General features: G+C 33.2%; 1 non-coding gene across 1 annotated transcript; it reads right to left on the bottom strand.

Annotated features, from left to right (window-relative positions):
• Positions 1-2628: 2628 nt before the first annotated feature.
• Positions 2629-2732, bottom strand: LOC132522482 (U6 spliceosomal RNA). The gene has a single exon (XR_009541226.1). It is a non-coding gene; the product is annotated as a U6 spliceosomal RNA (small nuclear RNA).
• Positions 2733-21815: the final 19083 nt, after the last annotated feature.

Below are 21815 nucleotides of genomic sequence, written 5' to 3'. Positions count from 1 at the left end.
TTAGTACTTTGCAAATACCCTAACCCTCATATCTATACTTAAGTTTAGTTAGGCAATCTGAATTATAGATAGGTCAGATGGGAAAAAAGAGTAGTAAAATATCACATATTTTATCTTAATTCATGTATAACTTTAGGAGTGAGTTCCCTGTAGAATAGTTTTTACCGATTGCATTATTAATTATACATAGAACAAACTAGGAAAATCTTACTGTTGACATACTAGTAAATATGCTGAAATGATGCAAAGTACTAAGAAGGGAAAATTCAATGCTAAGTCAAACACTGGGTCTTCAGTTTTATCTATTGATTTAAAATTTTTATAGTTCAATAGCTGGCAATAAAAAATAGAATATCACTTTCAACATGGAACTTCACAAATAGTGCTAATGTATGCTACACAACTAGACACAGAAATGGAGAAATGTACTCTTTTTTGCTTAAAAAATACAAAAATGGAATTTACATTGCTTACAGAATAAATGCAACACAAATTAAAGGATATAGCATCTCAAAGCTAGGAACTAATTGTTTTACAGTAGTCTACTTTGGCACTTTCTAGGAATGCTGTAACCATCTCGGAGTTCTGCATTTAATGAGAGGTTATGGGTAAATAAAAAGGAGTTTTAAGATTTAAATATATATAGTATTTAGAAAATAACATGCTTTAAACCAGGCTGACCTTCTGCACATGGATGAAGGGAAAATTCTAGATCTAAGAAAATCTATCCTTATTGATATCCAGAATTATACTCTAACATGTTTATTCATTTGATTGTGTGGTTTTTAATGCATATTCCTTGGATAGCTTTCCCAGATATTGTCTTTCTCTAAAATTTTATGGAAAATTGTATTATTTTTTTCTTCCTCAAGAAATGCCTGATTGCATTATTATACTATATTCTCAATGGCGTTAAGACCCAAGTTTAAACTCAAGGCTTTGATCTCTTTTATAGTGGATATAATATAAGCATTGCCAGAAAAGTAGTACTTGAAATTGCAAACAGTCATTTGCTGTTCTTGGAAAGAGATTTCTATCCTTCCTTGATAACAGTGTACAGGGGGACACTGATGTAATTTCAGGCAGACAGAAAGAAATGTCCAGAAGTGGAGAACAAGGATGCAGAATCAGAAGCCTGAGAACCCTTGGGTAAAAATTGCCTAGCTTAGAGCTGTGCTCAGGTCTTGTGTTTCCTTTGAAGAATGATAAAGAACACAAGTAATTTACTCAGGGGATAAAAAGGTCATGCAGTAATGTAATAGTTTTAAGCATTTGGTAACTCACTGTCATAAAGAGACTATATATTTGACTTTATAGAGAATGTCTTAATGACAGGTTGATGAAGCCTGATGAAACAGCTCCAAGTATGGAATCAGAGAATGTTGTTCAGAGGATAAAGTAAAATTCAGTCGTTTGCCTGCTCCAAATCACAATAAAAACATTTCAAATATTTTTTTTCCCCAACGGAGGAGTTTATAACTGTAAAGACAGTTTATTCAGATATATTAGATAATCTGTTTTGTAAATTATTTAAATGAGCAGCTAATAGGCAGAATAAAAGCTTTTTTTGTTAAAATGGAGAAGGCACATGCCAAGGTGTTTGTCTACTTAACTGGTGTAATCTATGCAATAGATGCATAACTATTTTCTATAAAAATAGTTTTTATAAGTCTTTTAGTAGTTAACTTCTTAAAATTGTTAAAATGTGTGCTGTTTTCTAATTTCAGAATCAAATGTGTATTTTAAAAATACTTCATTAATTTATCATTTTTGTGTAAAGTTAAGATGCATCTCTATCTTTAATACTCATAGTTGATTTGAGCCCATTAACGTACTTGTCAGAGTAGTTCAAACATTTCATCAGAGGGCACACAACATTTTCTTCAGTCGGTAATGAGTCTCTACACATATATGTAACTCTAGAACTACATAGGCTCTACTATTTTGCAGATGCCAGCTTAGCACCGTGCCTGATACAGAATAAGCTGTTGTTTTATTAGGGTAGAATTATTGATGCTTGTCTAAACGTGACATTGCCTGGAAAAATGTTAGTTATTTCTATTACTACCTAAAGTAAGTTAATATATCAGGAAACAGCACGTATCACATGCAACAATAACCCAATTTGAAGAGATGCCTAGGACACAGAAAAGTACACACAAATACACAAAGAAAGCAAGTACCATGTCGATAATTTATTTTCTTTGGGCAAAGTGACCAAAGTTGAGAGAAAATATCTCTACCGCAAAATAAACATAATTAAAAAAATTAAGGTCAGTATTTTTTAAATGATCAAATTCCTATCATCAGTATCCAATTTCTATTTTACTTTTAATGCCCCATGAAAAAACAATTCATAAGTAAAACCAAGGAGACTTTTCTCACAAAAATCTTAAGGGGGTAAAACAGTTTTCCTGAATCCATGTTTTCATATTACAATTTCATAAATAAAACAAAACACATATACACAGCTTTACCCCACTTGGAAGCTCAGAGGCACACAGGTAAAGGGCAAGAAGGTTCGACACTAAGCTACTTGGGTTCCTTCTTTTCCTTTGTTTTTTTCCTTTCCTGCTCATGAGCTGAGTCCTCTGCTTGCAGGCAGCAGGAGAAAGCCTGTCATCTAAGAAAAATATTGAACACCCAGGAAGTTATGTGTCATCCTTGCACAAGGGGCCATGCTAATTTTCTCTATATCATTAGAAATTGGACATTTGTAACTGAGGGGTCAGGTTTTAAACATCTTTAAAACTGAGTCAATTTAACTACAGTAATTTAAAGAGAATATCTATGAAAGCTTCTAGTTCATGTTCCCGGATCTGGATTCTTGGTTGTTCATCTACTTCTTGGATCTACAACCTAGCTGGAGTTGTTTTTTCTTGGTTTGTTTTTATTTATATTTTCATTTACTTGTAATTCTAAGAAACTTAACTAATACTTACAGTACTATATTCCCTGGGGTCAGCAACATAAAGGGACCACCCCTGCACCCCCGGGTTAAAACCTTGGCTTCAAAATAAGGCACATGATCTTTACAACCAATTTTAAGAGCAAAAATAATAATGCCCTATTGAATACCTTTCCTTAAATGAATAAAAATACCCACTTTGCTATACTTAAATATCCTAAGATGCAAATCATGTCAATAAAAGATGGAAAACACCTTTGAATATGAGTTGCACCAAGTGTTATTACATGCATTTAAACAAAATATTCAGTTGATTAAAATATATTTGAAGAATCCCATTCACACTTGATTCACTCTTCTGCCTGCATTTACCTCAGGGTAGGTATGCAAGTTTTCTTTTTCTACCTATAACTCTCACACCAACAAAATAATGCTGTCTTTAGGATGTGATTTTATGATCCCTAAATTCTTTACTGCATTTTCTATGATATATTATGAAATGTTCTTTGATTAAGCAAAGTCAATGTCCCATAAGATTACATATACCCCCATAAATGATACCTTAAAAAACAAAGACTTCATTATCCCATTAGTGAATAGGAAAAAAAAGTCACAATCATTAGGAAGTCAAATGCTACCTTTGAGATTTGGGCAATGAAGTTACTTTGAGGGAGAACATCTATCATGAGAGAGACCATTTCTTTATGTGAAAAGCACATAGAATCTACATGGTAGGAAAGTTCTTTACTCATAAGGAAGCCAGAAAGAGTAGAATCCATTTATTTGTGAGTCTATTTCTTGAACCCTTATCGTTTTGGTTTCTTAAATCAAATTACTGAAATTGGTATTTAGAAATAAAAAGATAGGTTTCACACACAGTCACTAAGGTTATCACTCCATGGAAGAAAATGTCTGACATGGCTAAGTATAAACTGTATAGCATATTAAGAATTCTGACGTTATGAGAAGAAGTGCATTTTAATGCCTACTAATTTCTTGGAAAACAGTCTAGTGAAATTATGCAAATTAAGACGCTTTAAAATTATCCACCAACACGAGGCTATGTTAGAACTTGAACAATCAAAATATCTAATGTTCAGTCCAGGTAGAGAGACTAGCTGTAGCATACTAGATGGAAAGGCTAAAAAGGTACCATATTTCTTCAATACAATGCATTGTGACTGAATGATCTGCCATGATGCCTTCGGCAACTGTTTCTCTGAGGTTCAACTTACAAAAGGAAAATGAATTAACCCTGTTTACCACTTACTAGTAATAACTCACACTAATCTTGCCAAGGAAAGATCTGCTATCAGGTTTCCAATAATCTTAGGTTTTTGTCATCCTAACTCCTTTCAAAGAAAAGCTTTCATTCTTTGAAAGAACATTAGAATAAAATCCCTTTGGAGATAACTTTACATTTCCTATTCATAAGCCCCCAAATAACAGCACTCCAGAGTAATAGCAGCGGCCTAATAATTCACCACATGTCTGACCACTGATTACCCTTATTTGGAGAAATACACTTAAGATCAAGTATAGGTTTCTAAAGCCATATGGCAAAATGGAAAAATCATTGTTCTGGGGGAAGAATTCCTCCAATGGTTCTTGGGTGATCTTACAAAAGTCATTTAAACTCCCCTAGGCTCAGTGTATGCATCCAACATATGGGGCCATGCAAACTGTATATTCTAACTACCTCAGTAAAATCAGTGTAATTAACAGTGAAAGTTGATTTTATCCATTCAAAAGAAAAGACAAACACACTAAATAACTTGCTACTCCCGTCTACTGGAATAAATAACTTAATTTACATATGGATTGCTCTTGATGATTTAGCAGTGAAGGTGGGGCTCAAAGAAACAAACCAAGTGAATAAGCATGATGTGCCTATGTTTTATTTCATTTAACAAGCATTAACTACAGTGGTGGCTGACTTTCCTTTTCTGGCCTACAAAAGAGACTTTACACTGCACTGCTTCCATAAGAGATTTACACAACCAGGCTTTACATTTTTATCATGTGGAAAGCTGTCAGAAGAGGTTGGAAATTGCAGACTGTCAATGAGTGGGCGGAAAATAAGTGATCTTATTTTTTAAAAGAAATACAGTGCATGGACAATTCAAAAGGGAAATAAGGAAAAATAAAGATAAGGAAAGCAAAGACAAGGGGGAGTAATAGGGCTTTGTTATTGTGTAGCATGTTGGAAATAATAAGAATTCAATCAGATATTTTTAACAAACATTTTTTTCTTAAAGTACTAATAGGATAAAATGAATGACTTTTTCTTCATATTTACTTATTCTTTTTTCCTATACATTGGTCCACCATCCTTCAAGGAAAAATAAAATATCACTGACCAAAAGCCAGGATCTGGCTTCTTCAACAGTATTTGTGCCTGGCGACAGTTGCAGGCTTGTCACATTTAGTCTATCTCTAAGCTTCTTGTAGAAATATGAACAGATATCACTGTACAAAGCCTTAGAAAGACAAGACTGTGATTCAAATTGTCCTTTTTATTCAACACCTTCTTGTGAGTAGAACTAGCCAGAAGCAATGCAAGCTGGGATAAAGAAACATGACCAGCTGTCCAATGGAGTCAGACTCTTTGAAACTAGTGGTATTTTCTCTGAGAAGTAATTGAAATAAACAAGAAATGTATCCTTGCTTCAGCTCAAGGAATGGAGAAAATGCATATTGAGAAGTGAGAATAGAGGATGAATTGGTTTAAAAAAATAGAAGAGACATTCTGGCAAGGGCAAAGGAATGAGCTGAGAGTGCTAAAGACATTTTACAGTAAATATTTTGGTAAATCATTATGCAGTTTTATTTTGTTTGTTTTTCAATTTTGTCTAGTCTGCACTTCCAGCAATGAAGTGATGATGACCAACTGGATTTGAATTTATACAAACTGTAAAATACCAGCTTTAGCTATCATAGGAAATAGGTTATGTTTAATACCACATAAATATTCTAGTGAAAAAAAAGCATTGTATTAGTCTGCTAGGGCTGCTATAACAAAACACTGCAGAGTGGATGGCTTAAACAACAAAAATTTACTTTCTCACAGTTTTGGTGGCTGCGAGTTCAAGATCAAGGTGCTGGCATAATTGTTTTCTCTTGAAGCCTCTCTCTTTGGCTTGGATGGCTGCCTTCTCACTGTGTCCACACATGATCTTGCCTCTATGCACACACATCCTTGATGTCTCTTCCTCTTTTTAAAAGGACACCAGTCCATTCAGATGAGGGCCTCACACTTATGTCTTCATTTAGCCTTAATTATCTCACTAAAGACCCTATCTCAAAATACAATCATATCAGGGGTTAAGGCTTTAACATATGAATTTTTTGGGGACACAGTTCAATCCGTAACAAGCATCTGGTAACTACAGGAAACTTTTTATGTATTCCCTGGGTATGAGGAGATTCCTTGTTCTTTATTCATCTCTTTAAGATAAGCATCGCTAAGATTTAACTTCCCTTTGGAATTAATGTAGCTATATTTATCAGGGCATTTTTAGAGAACGTATTAGAAAAAAAAAATTAATTCAAAATAAGTTGTTGATCACACCAATAATTTTAAGTAAGTGATCTAATATGAAAGCCAAGAACACTGTCTACTTTGGTGCACTATGGAAATGCCTCACCAGCCCAACCAAGCCACACTGACATGCCAGTGCAGTGACTTTATTTCAGAGCAATATTTTTGTAGGAAAAGGCCATACCACCTACATATAAATATCAGAAAAAATTACCTGAAGTTTAGAAATAAGCAATAGATTACTAGGTATTCTTTTATTCCTTGGTTTTGTATTTATTTGTCATTTAAAAAACTCTGTAGGAACAGAGGTTAACTTGTAGATTTTTGTCAGGGAGAGATGTAAATAATTTCTGTCCAATGAAAGAAATAACCCGACAAGTTATCATTTATGGCCATATAAGACATTACTCAGTTTTATATCTAAATATTTATTATTCATCTAATCTTACCCTAATATTTCTTTTTAAAATTAACTCTATACTTACCTCATCAAATGTCTTTTGAACTGATTTAACTTGACTGGTTCACTCATTAATTAATGGGTTAAACAGAATCTTTGACAAATGTTCATTTGATATTTGCCTCAGAGGCATAAATTTATTTTCCTGAAAATAATACTTAAACATAACCAATAAACATGTATTCATTGATTAATAGCTTACATTGGCATATTATAATAAACAGTCTAATCTGGAAACTGAATCCTTAATAGGAACTATAACACCAAATAATTTGTAGTTTAATTTTTAAATTACTTTTCATGTTTTTAGAGAAAAATAGAGAATTGGAAATTCAAGAAAAGCAACAGGAGCATTTTAAAAAATCTTTTATTTCTAAGTTTGTTGATTGCAAATTTATGTATGAAAAGGTTGTGCCTATTGCTGAATTTCCTCATTGTTTTCCATTGTTAATATTAAACCAACACATGTTGATTAATTCTCTATGTGGACATTGTGAATATATATTTATAGAAATACTGTAGGAGAGTGAGTATGATTTCAGTCCATGGTAGTTTATAGTAAAGGAAACCAGGTTTAGTCCCCCACTGGCTAACCTAACAGATAAGGTACTCTCTATGGTTAATTTGGCTAGAGTCCCACATTAACTTTAGGTATTTTTCAGGGAAGAAAAAGCACAGTGGTTTTTACCCAAAGAAATTTAGCCTAGTACCATGGCAACAAAGGAATTAGCTAGCTGGATTGTTGGAGGTTATATAACCATGAATGTAGAATACTTTTGACCTAGTCCCACTGAGTTGATTTTTCTGTCTTTTCAGAATTCAATATTTGAGGTCAGGAATCTTTCCCACTGTAAAGTCTTCCTTACTATGGACCTAGGCTAAATTAACTGTCCCTGAATCCCTATGCCATCCTTTAATTGCACTTAATTTCATATACTATATACCTCATTTTATGATCCTGTTTACTCCATGAGCTCAATAAAAAGCAATTATGTTTGTAATTCAACTAATTTAGTGTTTGACATCTGTATATTAAATAAGTAAAATGGGATAAAATATATTTGATTGACCAGCCAAAGTGAATTAACTAACTTGAAATACAAACTTGAGTATGCTCAAAAATAAAAGGACCTTATGGAATGTATCTACACACAAAAAGCAGATCTATAAGCACAAACATTAACACATGAATTATCAAAAATTTTCCCCCAAATAACTGCTTATCCAACAGAATTCAACCATTTTGCTTCTTTTCAAATCTTATTGGGAGTATAAACAGTCTCAATCTGATTCTGTCTGAATCTAATCTAAACTCTACACCTTTAACCAGCAATTACTACAACATAGATTTCTCTATTGTCGCAGCTATAATTTTGTAAAGCATTTATTTTTAAGTCATTGAGACTTCTTATAGTTATTAGCATAAAAAGTTATAGAAATATTTAAAATATCCCAAATATAACACTGAGTTTTATTTCAAAGGAAGGTTTTGTTGTGCATCTAAATGCCAGAAAATAAGGCATATAATAAAGAGCCTGGTAGACCTTTTACTTTGACAATATCACTGAAAATGGCTATAAAATCTGTAGGAAACCTCTGAGGGGGATGCAGAATCCATTTTGTTTTAAAACTGACCCTGAAGCTGTGTCAAAACATTTTTAATATCCACAATGAAGAGTCAAAGACAGGGCTGGCAGATTTCTCAGGCTTGAAGTAAAACATTCAGTTTAGTGATTCTACTTATTTCATGTGATGGGGTTGAAACCAATGTAGAGAAAGGGTCTTTCATTTTCCTTTATTTACACCTATTAATTTTAAATTATGAAACAGCATAGCTAAACCATACAAAAAAGTATTTTTAACTGCCAGACTAGTTCAAAGAAACACCAAATGCCTCCCTTTCGATCATGAAATAAGGAAATACAAAAGAGTTAATTTTTTCAATGCTTCAAAAAAAATTCCATCTCAAACATATGCAAGTCTATCTGATTTGACCTCCTTCTAATGTAAGCTAAAATGTAAGTTATTCTCACACCTCAGCAAGAATGTAAAATATTTTAAGAATAGACATGTGAGATAAAAATGTCAATAATGTATTCATCCCTTGTAGTCAGATGTAGCCTGCTGTAGTCCAGTAATTCAATTAGGAAAACAGATTGTGCAGCTCAGGCTTTCTGAATGTCTTACCTTCTAAACTTTATAAAGCTTGTTTTTAGAGCCTAGTAGTTATAGTTATTCAGAAAGGACTAAACCTTTTCTGCTTCTGTGATGTGTCCGTTCTGTTAATTCTCATTACATTCTTATAAGTGTATCTTATTTTAAATGATGCATCTTTTCATTTTTCTTAGAAATCAATCTTAGGAAAGATACTCTGTTATAAGTGTTACTCAAATATGTAGGCAATTTGTTCCTTACTGGAATAAAATACCTACCAACAATTGGCAACTGCTATATCCTGTTACCGATCTTACCCAAGACATCAGACAAAGAGTTTGTTCCCTAGTCAAGAAAATATTTATTGACTCTTGTATATTCTGGTATGTTTCAAAGACTTTGGTAGCTGTCTCCTTGTAATATTTTAGCTTTTAAGCTGCTTCCCTGCCTCACTGAGCTCACATAAGATACATCTGAAAGCTTTAGTACAAATTTACTTCGAATAAAGTCTTCAATTCATTTTCATGGCACCAAAAAGACAGCTTTAATAACTGCAATGACAAATAAACTGGAAATCATTCCAGGCCTTTTCACTTAACTGACAAGTAGAACACTCTCATAATGAGCCGCAGGTTTTACGTTTTCTCTTTGACCATAATAGCTTCATTTAAGAGCGTCAGACCCTGACACTTCATCATTTATCTACATTATTTCTCATCTACTTTCAAATAAATTATGGAATACTAGACTGAGCACATAAAAACAAAGTGACTTGTTATCAGTAAACAGAAAGATAAATTGTCCAGAAGTTCCTCATTTAGTTCCCTTTAAATTTAAGGGCAAGTTATTGGGTGCACCTTTTTTAACATCCAATGTTTGCATTTTTACAGCCATCTTATTTCTCTTGCCACTGGCCTCTGTGCACTCATCCAGAGCCTGATGTGGAAGGCATAAAGTAATCCCATTATCCCGAGGTTTGCCGCTGAAGTACAAAGAGGCAGAAGGGGAGAAAATCAAATAAAAAAAACTTGGAAAGAGATTTCTCCACATCTGTAAAAAACCCCATCCATAATACATCTTGTCATACTAGGAAATGTGACACTTCCAAAGTAATGAACAGTGCAACTGTAACTCTTTTAGCCCTTGGAAATATAGCACTGATTTTAAATGGATGGGTGAGTGCCATCTCTTCTCACTGAATCATCCCCCTCCTTTTTTAACCATATAGAACTGGAGAAAATAAAATCACTATCAGATTGTATTTCTTTTTAAAACTGTTGGCCAAGTTAACAGAAATCCTCACATCTCTTATTTCTTACTTATTTGTTTGGTATTAACTTTCAAAGACTTACAGAATCATATCAGATTAATAAGTACAAAAATCAGTATTAAAAAACACTAAACCATGAATTTTTGTATGTGTGGTAGTACATATTGAAGTCTTGGATGTATGCTGTATTTATCAATGAAGGGAGTCATAGGGTGATTGTATATTAACAAATTTTCAATGATTTGAGGTATTCTGAAATTAACTCTCAAAAAGCATACTTTTTTGTTGTGTTTTTCCTAGCTAGTCCAATCAATTTGGTCATAATACCTTTCAACTTTAATAAGAAATTATATGGAAATTTATTCACAGGTGACAACATTTATCGACCCCCTTACTCTGAGTTAAATCCTGATACAGGGAATTATAAGTGAAAGGATATGTTCCATTATTTGTCCTCAAAGAGCTCTGAGAAAAAGGTTTCTCATTTAATTTTGACATGCTATTTAGCTTCTGAGATTCTACAGTGGTGAGAATAATTTAAGGAGTTAATTTATATTTCTCTATATTTATCCATTGAGGGACTCTTCCAAGTTCTAGTTCCTGAAAATATGGTAAAATAATATGGTCGTCTGGCTCCTTCTATATATATATAGAACCTGAAGAGGTTCTAGAAAGAGAGGCTGATGGATCTGTCAGCCAGTCAAAGTCATAGAGAGGTTGGTGGATCAGTTGGGACAAAAGAAGGTAGTTAGTGCTGTGTGTGAGTGGGGGAGTGACAGAGAGGGGGAGGTAGAGGTAGAGAGAATAAAAGGCAGAAGAACCTGGAGTAGAAACAGTATAGATAGGATCAATTTAGCTTTTTTAAAAAGTAAGGGAAAGAAAACAGGTACAGTGCTGGCTTTTTAAAAATAACAGTGTCTGGGTAAATGTACAAATTATCCCTTGACGGTTCCTTGGCATTCCCCTACCCGCTAAAGTCACCAAGAGGGACAAAGGTCAGGACATGGATTTTTTCCCCCCATCCCAAACTACACAACCCAGTAAAGATGACTAATCCCCAAAAGGTAATATACACTTACAAAGAAAAGCAAAAAAAGACATCTTGAGAGCTCAATAAATAGAAGAGAAAGACAACAAACTCCAAACCTATAGGATGAAGCTGATTCAACAAGCATTTAAGTGTTGTCAAACAGCGAAGGGGGATATTGTAAACCTGAAACAGGAACAAAACGTAATAAAATATAACAACCATAACAAGTAGGGGTTCTGGGTGTGAAAATATCCATTAAAATAGGCAACTCAATAAATAGTTCAAATAGATAAAACTGAAGAGCTAGTCAGTGAAATGGAACATAACGTGAATCTCAGAAGGATTTGAAGGGGAGAGTGGTAATAAAAGAATGAGGATAGACGTGGAAGAGTTAAATTGCACTTCCTAAAAATCCAAAAAGTAAAATAGAGAGATGACAGGAAGCCTTTAATAAACTGATACAAATTCACACACATGCACAATATACCTCCATAATAACAGTTACAACTGATTTATAAGATTCAAGGAAATGAATGAAAAATGAAGCAAATTTATATAAAGTAATACTCTTACAATTTAATATGTTTAGAAATGTGAAAGAACTTTGTTTAAACAAAGTTAGTAATCATATCAGCCCCATGTTTGTGAGGTTACGATTCATATTGTACTTATCTTTATGTTTTCAGCCTGAAGAGTAACGCCTGGCTCTTAGTGTTTAAATAAAATAGATGAATTTAAATTCTTCCTAAACCAGCATTATAGATGAATTGGTATCATTATTAAAGAATTAACTCTATTTTTGTTTGTGCCAAGATTATAGAAACTAAGTTTGTCTAGTTGCTCTTCTAAGGGGGTCAGATACAAGGGTCCTGGAATATTTTCTAGATAATGTAACACCTAAGTAAATCTTAAGAATAGATATATATTCATAAATTGGAAGGCTCAATACTGTTAAGATGTCAATTTTCCCTAAATGAACCAGAATAGAGTCCAGAATGTTTATTGATTTTCATCAACGGGCTAAGGCAATAAAAAGAGGGAAAAAAAAATCTTTACAAAAAATGGTCCCTGAAAAACTAGACAAATATATAGGAAAACAAAAACAAATAAAAAACTTTGACCCATAGCTCATACCATACCAAAACCTTAATTATAAATAGATCATAGACACAAATATAAGAGCAAAACTATAAAACTTTTAGAAGAAAATGCAAGAGAGTTAGAGATTCAATAAAAGAAAAAATATGGATAAATTGGACTTTATCAAAATTTAAAACTTCTCCCCATGAACAGAAACGTTTAAGAAAATAAAAAAAAGCAAGTCACACACTGGGAGGAAATATTTGTAATACATATATATATATATATATGTATATATATATCTGGAAAATAACTTATATTTAGCCTATGTAAACAACTGTTCATGGTAAGTAACAAAAAAATAATAACCCAATAAAAATGGGCAAAATCGCTTAGGAACTTCCAAAAGGAAGATAAATTATTGGCTAATAAGCATAAGAAAAGTGCTCAACATTTTAGTAATCAGAGAAACATAAATTAAAATGGCAATGAGGTACCACTACACACCCCCTAGGATGGTTAAAAAAAGAAAATGACTGTCAACACCAAATGTTGGTGATGTGGAGTCACTGGAACTCTTACTAATTGCTGTGGAAGAATAAAATGTTTCAACCACTTTAGAAAACTGGAATTTTCTTATAAATTTAAATACATACTTACCATATGACCCAGTTATTCTATTCCTAGGTATTTTCCCAAGACAAATACAAACATATATATATATGCAAGTAGAAAAACTTGTACAAGATTATTTGAGTAGCAGTTTTGTTCATACTATCCACAAAATGACAACAACCCAAATATCCATCTACAAGATAATGGATAATCAAACTGTGATATATTCATACAAAGGAATACTGCCTCATAGTAGTAGCAGCAATAGTAGTAGTAATATAACTACATGAGTAAATCTCAAAAACATCTTGAATGAAAGCAGGTAGACACAGAAGAGTAAACACTGTTGGCTTCCACTTATATGAAATTCAAGAACAGGGATAATCAGTCTATGGTTTCAGAAATAAGAAGAATTCTTATTTATAAGGTATGTGAATTGACTGAAAGTGGATGTGAAAGAAATTTCTGAGATGATGAAAATCAGCTATATCTCTTTGTTGTTGTACCAAGATGTACACAGTTTGTCAATAGTCATTGAATTTTACACCATATGAAGATTCAGCCTTAATAATAAAAAATACAAGGAACCTTCTTCCTAGTTTGGTGATAATCTCATGGGGTGGGTTTAACAACAGACTACACAGAGTAGAAAACAGGATTAGTGAAGTCAAAGAAATGTCAACAGAAAACGTCCAAACTGAAGTACAGAGAGAAAACAAATGAAAAAAAAAAAAGAATAGATGAGAAGAGTAGGTGAAACTCAACCAAAAGATCAGAAAAACTTCAGATTCCTAGAACAAGAGAAGGATAATGGCACAGAAAGAAAAATGAAGTAATAATCTAACAAATCAAACCACGGATTCAAGAATCTCAGTGAATTTCATAGGATAAGTACAAAGAAAACTACTCATAGCCAATTACTAAGAATCAAATACAAAGATAAAATTTGACAAGCAACCAGAAGCAAAACAAATTACTTTCACTGAAACCACATCCTGATGGCTGAATATCAACCAAATTTTGGCAGCTAGAAGACAATAGACTGAAATATTTAAAGTACTAAAAGGGGGGGGGAAGCTATTAATCTAGAAATATATATTCAGCAGAAATATGATTTTAAGCTGATGGTAAAATAGTTTTCAGACCAAATCAAATCAACAAAAGACTCTGTACCCCTCACACTTGCACTCTACGAAATACTAAGCAGATTTCATCATAATGAAGAAACATGCCCTCAGTTGGAGGCTCAAAGCTTTAGTTTGGAATAAAATGATCAGAAAAGATAAATATATTAGTAAATATAAATGAATATTAACTACTTAAAATTACAATGTGGATCAAGTTCTATCAGGAAACATAAAACACTCAATAATTTGAACAGGAATAAATTGAGTATAAATTAATTCATATTAATATAAAGAATTAGTAATTAGCAAGAGATGGTTTAACTACTAAAAATGGTTAAGAGAACTTTAAACAATATAGGAATAGCAAATGGGAGAATCTTTTACCTCGAAGGCTGAGGAAAACTACCGAAGGAAGAAATATACTTGGAAGACTCCCTGCTTGCAGACCACCACCACCAAGCTGAGATTCAGGCATTGCTGAAGAGAGAAATACTATGGCCTACTGGAAGGTAGGGAAGTTCACTGGGTATTATGGGGAAAGAGCTGGTCCATATGCAGTGGACTGGGATTGGTTACCAGGAAGTCACTTGATTTCTAGTGAAACGAAGAAGCTTGAAAACCATTGGACATTATCCTATACTAAGAGCACTGCCATAGGAAGCAAAAAGAAAAGCACAGCAGAATCGGAAAAACAAGTCCAGTCCCTTGCTCTGTGCTGCAGTGTGTGTTTCAGTCCCTCTACCGCAAAGCCTAATATTGAGCCAACCGGCAAAGGAGCAATGTTTTCAGGGCCCACCTCCAGCATCACCAACTAGGGCAATGCAGGAGAGATTTGAAGCTGAGAGGTAAATTTATAATTGGCATATAATAAACAATATTCTGTTATAAAATATTTGACTGTTATAGCATAAAGGATGGGGCGAGGATAAACAATTAAATTTATGTGAGGTACTTGTTTTGTTGGAGAAATGGTCAAATTTTAAATTAGACTACAACATATCACAGGTGCATATTGTCAGGCTAAAATAACTAAAGAAGGTTTAAGGAAAACATTTTTTTAAAGCTCAAATAATAAGGATTTTTGCCTCACTGTTATTATAATAAAAAATTTTAAATAATTTATTCCCAGTAATAAGGAAAAATTAATTACGTTTATCCATACAACTGAATATAGTCACATCACTGAAAGAAAAAAAAACCCAGGAATTGTAAATGAACATCTACTCACAACAAATGTTCATTACATTCAGTCTAGTGATAAAAGCAGGTTCAAAAATTGTAAATACATTTTATTTCAAATTTTATTTTATTTTTTATACAGCAGTTTCTTATGAGTTATTTATTTTATACATATTAGTGTATATATGTCAATCCCAATCTCCCAATTCATCACACCACCACCACCCACCCCTGCCTCTGCTTTCCCCCCCTTGGTGTCCATACATTTGTTCTCAATATTAACTTATATTAGCTACATTACTGAGTACCTGTGGAGTACCAGGCAGTCTGCTGCATGTTCTCATTTAATCCTACTGGCAGCCCTACGAGAAATTATCTCCATTACATTATAAACTCATTTTCATAAATACACTCACACATATATTGGTAGGAAAAAATATATACTAAATTTGATTCTGATTGGTAAGATAATCAGTATTTTGAAGCTAACCTCTGTTTGCTTTTGAATATTTTCTACTTCTCCCCATAGTAAACACATTAATATTCTGAAGACAAAAAGTTAAATACTAATTAATCATTTAGAATTTTATATGTATGATCTAATCACAATTATTTACCACAGACAGTGGACAAATTCACTTATAAATTTCAGATATATGCATGAAGATCATAAAACCAAGCATGCTTCATAACCTAGTAGTTATGTAGCTTTCAGATTCTTTTGATTTGTGAAAAGAATCTGTATAGAAGTAGATTTCTTTTCATAATGCCTCTACCATTAACAAGAGGAAGTTTGTTCCATTACTTTGAATCTGAAAACTACAAACATTACTATCAAGGAACTAATTAAGGTCTCATAACTCGATCTTTTAATTTAGCTACACTGACATAAGGTGTCCACAGATGGTTCACTCAGTTGATCCATGGTTGGAACTACAGGACATGTATTGTATGTGAAAACAAGGGAAAAAATGAAATCAATTTTCTACTCACAAAAGAGAGCAGTCTTTATTTAAACAGATCAGTGTAAAATTAATCAAAGAGGAGCAGAGACACTAGTAAGCAAGATGAGCCAAAGTTTTATGCAAGATCTATATCTTCTATCACTCTCAAGTGTCTAATAAAGTCCTTGAAAATCAAACATTTCTGAGACTTAGTGAATAAATAAACCCATGAAATTTAAGTGACTATAACATGAGGATCAATTATAAAGTTCTATAGATGTACATCACTGAAGTTCTGAGATGTGGGTTCAAGGGAGTCTTCCAGGGGAGGTGAGATTTCATCAAAAGAACCTCTGTATGCTCTGAGGTTCTAAAGATAAATGGATCCAAAGTTTCAGAGAGGGCATAGACTTAATGCTAAAGTTTCTGTATGCTGAGAGATGTGAACGATTTAAAAATGAAGCAGCGCCTCAAAAAAGCCCATGCTCAACAACAGGATTCCCATTGGAAAGCTTTAGACTTCCGTTCTCAGTCCACATTCAGCACTTACTCCACCCAAACTGGTTCACTTCTATGTCTTATTCATGCATGACTACACAGCCAACTCCATTCTCATTAGATAGAAAACTCTTTCGAGAAAGACATTCCATAAACATCTTTGCTTTCTTCATATTCCCCATTTGTAATGCCTGGCAGGTTACTTGCTGAAAATGGGCATTAAATAAGTAATAACAGATTCTGTGGAGGAGTCAGCCTCCCATTTTTGTAGTATATAAAGTAAGAATATGACAGAACTCATGAACCCAGTATATTGATCCCAACACCTAATATGCCAACATTAAAGCTCTATTTCATGTCATGCACTCAGCAAATCTCATCCTTCAAATTTCAGCCAAAATACAGATATGTGTCATATTCTTATTAGAAAGTATTTAGCTTTTTTCTGGCTTTATTGAGACATACTTGACATATAACATTGTGTAAGTTTAAGGTGTACAATAAGATGGTTTGATACACTTGTAAACTGTGAAGTGTTTACCACGGTAAGGTTAGTTAACATATCTTTCACCTCACATAATTACATTTTGTTGTTATTGTTGTTACGGTGAAAACATTTAATATTTACTCTCATAGCAAATTTCAAGTATACAATACGGTATTGTCAACTATTAGAGCCACCATGCTATACATTAGATCCCCAGAATTTATTCCTCTTATAACTGGAAGTTTGTAGCTTCTGACCATCATTTCCTCACCGCCACCCCTCCCTTACCCCCTACTCCCCAGCCTCTGGCAACCACCCATCTACCCTGCTTCTATGAATTCAGCATTTTTATATTTCACATATAAACAAGATCATACAGTATTTGTCTTTGTGTGTCTGGTTTAATTCACTTAGAATAATGCCGTCAAGGTCCATCCATGTAGTCACCAATGACAGGATTTCTTTTTTACCCACTGACAGACAGGTAGGTTGTTACCATGTCTTGGCCATTGGGAATATGCTGCAATGAACATTCGAGTGCAGCTAGCTCCTTAAGATAGTGATTTCACTTCCTCTGCACATATTCAGAAGTGGGATTGCTAGATCATATGGTTATATTTTTAATTCTTTGAGGAACCTCCATACTGTTTTATATAGTGGCTGCTCCAGTTAACATTCCTATCAACAGTGAATATGGGCTCCCTTTTCTCCACATCCTTGCCAACACTTATTATCTCTTCTCCTTTTGATAATAGCCATCTGGCAGGTGTGAAGTGATATCTTATTGTGGTTTTGATTTGCATTTCCCTGATGATGAGTGATGTTGAGCACCTTTTCACGTACCTGTTGGCCATTTGTATGTCCTCTATGGAAAAATGTTTATTCAGGTCATTTGCCCATCTTTAAACCAGATTATTTGTTTCTTTTATTTTCCTATTGAGTTGTATGAGTTCCTTATGAATTTTGGATATTTACCTCTTATCAGAGCTGTGGTTTATAGATATTTTCTCCTATTTTGTAGGTTGCCTTTTTATTTTGCTGACTGATTATTTTATTGTGCAGAAGCATTTTAGCTCGATGTAGTCCCACTTGTTAATTTTTGCTTTTGTTCCTTGTGCTTTTGTGTCATATCCAAAAATCCTTGCCACAGCCAATTTCCAGGAACATATTCCCTATGTTTTCTTCTAGGAGTTTTATGGTTTCAGGCTTTATGTTTAAGTTCTTATTCCATTTCAAGTTAATTTTTGTGAGTGGGGAAAGTTAGGGATCCAACAGAATATTTTTCTTACATAGCAGGTTTTCTGATATCTGGCTCTAAATTATTTTTCTCTATCATAATCTAATATGTGACCATAACTGGATCCACATAAGAAATATGATAGAAATCCACTATAGCCTTAAGCTTGACTCAGAACAATAATTTCTTTAATACTATTTATACCTTTAAAAAATCTTGGTTGATAAGAGGAACCAAATATTCAGTTTATTATTCCTTTCTTTATTTCCTTAATTTTACTTGTCTAAAAATAGCTTTATTGCATCTTTACTATAGATGTAAATATTCAGTGGCCTTAAAAACTTTGGATTAGCTACTATTTTCTTTCATCTTACTCTTTTTTCCATTGATACTGTTTAGAAGTCATCTATGATTAATTTTTTTTATTCCACTTAAGTAATCTTTCTCTCATCTTTTTTCCTCTGAATGGTTTTAAGATTTCTCTTTGTCTTTCGTTTTCAGTAGTTTTCCTGTGATAATCTAACTGTGAGTTTCTGTTAAGATATTGCTTAGGATTTAGCATGATCCCTTGAATCTATGAATTAATTTTTAATAAGTTTTGGAAAATTCTCAGCTATCCTCACTTGAACGTGGATTCCAAATAAAAGTATGCTGGGTCTAATGATTGTGCCTTCTCTGTTTCTTACTCTTTTTTCTACATTGTCTATCTTTTTGTCTCTGCATAATCCACTCTTGATATTTCATCCTTATCTCTTTTAGCTATCTCCAGTTCTCTTTTATTCACATCTACTCTGCTGTTAAACTATCCATAAACTTCTTTATCCTGTCTTTTACAATTTACGGTTCTAGAATTCTTATTTGTTTAAGCCTTCTTTTTGTCATTTTACATTCTCTAAGATCATTAACTTCTATTTTTTAAAATGACTTTAAGTATAGTAAGCATTGGCTTTTAAGTCTATATTTGATACCTCCAACATCAAGAGCCCCTACAGCTCTCTTTCAATTTTCTCCTTTTTTGTACTGGTTCTCATCCATATTTCCTTTTCCCTTAGGTTATCTTTGATTTGATGCTTGACACTGTATTTGATAACTTACTTGTAGATAATAATTTGAAGTCTAGGCTCTTGTACTGCTCTGGTTAGACACGTGGGGGGAACTAACATCCGGAATACCTTAATCCAACTTGAGCAGTAATTTTCTGGGCCACTTAAATGACTAGTAGATGGGCTAAAGTCTGTATGATGCCTGATTTTCTTCCAGTTTACCTTGTCTTCTGGTGGAGCTATCCGTTCCAATTTAAAGATAAGGGGATATACCAGGGTCACTGTCATTGTGAGCGTGCTATTCTAAATTGTCCTTCCTGGCCATGAAAGGATCAAAAGAACTACTCAGCCTTCAGTCACCTCTTTGGGACTTTGCAAAGGTCCCTAGGGGAAAAGCAACCCAATGCTATGGACTTTCATCTCCTCCTGGATCTTGAGCTGAAAACATTTCACACCTTTTAGCTCTCTGATGCCTTCAAGCAGACACTTCTAGCAATTATCCCACCCCCCATCCAGTTCTAGTGTCCTCAGTGAGAAGGGTGCTCAGTTTTTATCTAATTTGGCACTTGGAGAAGGGGAAGTCTCCACACAGAATTTTAAGGACAGATACTTGGGTAGTTCAAAGTGACAGGGATGCAACTAAGGACAATTAAAATGGATAATCAACAAGGATTTACTATTATATAGCACAGGGAACTCTGCTCAGTATTATGTAACAACCTAAATGGGAAAATAATTTGATAAATAATAGATACATGTATATGTATAACAATCACTTTGCTGTACACCTGAAACTAACAAAACACTGTTAATCAAATATACTCTAATATAGAATAAAAAGTTAAAAAAAGTTTATAAGCAAAACAGTCCATAGGAATTTGAATTAATTGGTGAAAGATATTTAGATTTTAGTGATAGAATATAAAAAGCAAACATATTAACAAACAAATAAAACGGATTATTTTTAAGCTGATTGTGCAGGCTTCTGAGGACTTAAGAAATTGCAACTGGTTTCTGAGGCACTAATATAATCATCATTTCTCCCTGCCAGAGTAGTATGTTCTGGTTAGAAATGTGAGTGCCTTGCATGTATCATGAAGCTCTCAAGACACACACAAAATTTTCAGTCATACATTGACCTTAAATATGACTTGCTCCCTGAGCTCATGAATGACACAAGGTTGACTTTTACAGAAAAGCAGAATTTAGTTGCTAACACTTGCTCGTGTTTGTGGATAAACACAACTTTTAAGAACATAAACATTATTTCGCTTGATTGAAACAGACGATACAGGAAAATATGGCACTGTTTTGCTTTTTCTTTAACTTCAAAATAGTTATATTCAAATTTGGGAGGCAAATCTCTAGCAATTGTCAAATACATTCTGAGACACTGTATAATAGTTCCAAGGTTTGAAGCATCCAATTGTGTAAAGTAATCAAATTAACCAAATGATTATATTATCAAATCTCTTTTCACTATGTCTGGATAGCTTTCTAAGGATGGAGACCAGAATCATTGCTTAGTTTTGTATACGATGAGATGAAAACACATCCTTACATATAAATGTCTTTGATATAAATGAAACATAAAGGTTTTTTAGTTTTACTTTATAATTCAAATTCAAAACAACACACATATTAAAGTCCATCAAAATAAAAAAACATACATTTTAATAAGATATCCAGTTTTTAAATACTGTACTCTGCAATGTATAAGAGTTTTTGTCCTATTGATACCACCCAAACAATTATAGATAGAACATTTCAGAATACAGATGCATTTTGAGATTGCTAAAAGAGGCATCAAAAAATGAATACACAATCTGTTTAAAAATGAAATAAAACCTATATATCACTTAAGAAAGTTTGAAATGTGCAAAAAAAACCTATATATGATAAATGTCGATTGGTTTTGAATGTTCATTGTGTATCTATATTACAGTAATTTTTATTAAATATCTATACATTATTTCAAGCAGGAAGAATAATCTATTTGTGATTTAGTTTTACATTCAAATATTTCTGTAAAAAAAAGGATGTTTAAAAGTTAATTTTGACTATCTTTCATCTACAATGTAGAGTATAAGTATAAATCCTTAAAATAGTGCCTTTATATGTATCTTTTAAGAAAATGTATCCAGGCATGTAAGGTTTTAAAGTAAATGAATGGAATAATTCTGTTAACAAATTGCAAGTTACATTAAAGGAGAGTACTTAGTTACGAATATATTAAATCAGT

This window comes from Lagenorhynchus albirostris, chromosome 6 (assembly GCF_949774975.1).
Source record: "Lagenorhynchus albirostris chromosome 6, mLagAlb1.1, whole genome shotgun sequence".
Taxonomy (NCBI): domain Eukaryota; kingdom Metazoa; phylum Chordata; class Mammalia; order Artiodactyla; family Delphinidae; genus Lagenorhynchus; species Lagenorhynchus albirostris.
This window is presented reverse-complemented; position numbering and strand designations above follow the sequence as displayed.